Source organism: Eubalaena glacialis, chromosome 10 (genome assembly GCF_028564815.1).
Source record: "Eubalaena glacialis isolate mEubGla1 chromosome 10, mEubGla1.1.hap2.+ XY, whole genome shotgun sequence".
NCBI lineage: Eukaryota > Metazoa > Chordata > Mammalia > Artiodactyla > Balaenidae > Eubalaena > Eubalaena glacialis.
This window is the reverse complement of record NC_083725.1, coordinates 85,274,530-85,276,462: the sequence shown is the minus strand read 5'-3', so window position 1 is coordinate 85,276,462 and position 1,933 is coordinate 85,274,530.

Here is a 1,933-nt window from a genome sequence, read left to right as displayed (position 1 = left end):
CCTCCACTTGATAGCCTGATCGGTGAGATTAGTCTACACTGATCTCAAATCAGCAATGTCACACAATACATTCTAAATATTCCTTTCTAAAGAGTGATAGAGGTAGGGACTTCCTCGGTGGTCCAGTGGTAAAGAATCCGCCTTACAATGCAGGGGAGGCGGGTTCGATCCCTGGTCAGAGAACTAAGATCCCACATGCCGCAGGGCAACTAAGACTGCACGCCACAACTACCGAGCTTGCGCGCCTCAACTAGACAGCCTGTGTGCCGCAAACTACAGAGCCCATGCACTCTGGACCCCGCGCGCCACAACTACAGAGCTCACACGCCCTGGAGCCTGTGTGCCATAACTAGAGAAGAGAAAACCCGCGTGTCACAACTACAGAGAAGCCCGCACACTGCAACAAAGAGCCCATGTGCCGCAACGAAAGATCCGGCACGCCTCAACTAAGATCCCGCGTGCCACAACTAAGACCCGACGCAGCCAAAAATGAGTAAAATAAATAAATAATAAACAAATCTTAAAAAAAAAAAAAAGAAGTGACAGAGGTAGAATGCTGAGAGACACAGGTGAACCAGACTGTTAATCTAGACTAAGTGATAAGAAAGCAAATAACTCTGTGGAGCCTTACCCTCCTCCCCGAACAGAAATTATTTCAAAGTTATCTGATAGCTCTCTGATTCATTCTAAAGTGTGTTCCTAGCAGTTGAGGCTACGTATGAACCACCTTCACTGTGCAACCACTGTACATTCTCAGTTGTTTTCTTGGAACATTCCTTTCAAAATGCTCTTTTTAGAAAATACTGCTCTACTAAACAGATGACTAATCGTATTTGGATGAACCCCACACATTACAAAATTATAATGTTAGTTTTCACAAAGGAAAATAGGAGAAAAATGTATTTTCTTAATGGGAATAAGATCCTTGGGACAGAGCAAACTGCTAACCATAAATGCCCATCTGCCACAGCATGAAAGAAAATTGCATTTATCACTGTAAAGGGCTATAAAGTACTTACTTTCCACAACAGTTTAACGGCTGAAATTCTAATCAAAGAGTTAATATTTGGACTCTCACATCTCATAAGATGTTTAGTTACACAAATTAGAATGTTCCAGCCTGGAAAGGCTAACTGAAAAGAACAGAGATCCACTAACTATGGTTGGACTACTTATAACCAATAGAAGAAAATCAGAAGAGCCACTGGGTGAAAATCCCCTGAAAATCAAAGAAGAGTTTTAATAAGAAATCATTTTTGAGAAGTACTCTTTTAAATAGTAGAAAGTATCTGTTATGCACTTATAAAAAAGAAAAACAAAAGAAAAAAGTAAATTTTGGTTACTTTAAAAATTTAATGGTAAATCTCACGGCCTTATTTTTGTTTTATCATCCCACCCTACTCAAATTTGTACATGAAGCCATTCCAGACAAAAATTTAAAGTACTTTGTGCTATATTATCAGCACTACACATTTCCAGTAATGGTCTGAATTCAAATCATGGTGAAAACAAGCTGACTAGTTTAGCCCAGTGAAGAGAGAAATCCTGCTTATGAAGGAAGACTTAGACTAAGATCTGAAATATCATCATTTGAAGGGGTTATTCTTCCCATTGGTAGAAGTCCAGTTTTCTAATAAAGACCAAAAGATGATTTCTTTTTGATAGAGTTTTTGCTACATTAAATATTAATTTCTGTTGTAATCTTCCCCCACACATACTAGTGTAGTATTTGATGAGGTTGACAATTCACAAACTGATCTAATGTCGATGCCATATATTCTTTGGAAGGGGTCCCTGTCTGTATGATGATAATTAATATCACCTAGCATGTACTGACTGTTTTCTATGTGCCAGGCACTGATCTAAGTATCAACAGTTGAAATGTATCAGTTTATGAATTGGCAACATTCATGGAGGGGGAGAGAGGTTAAGG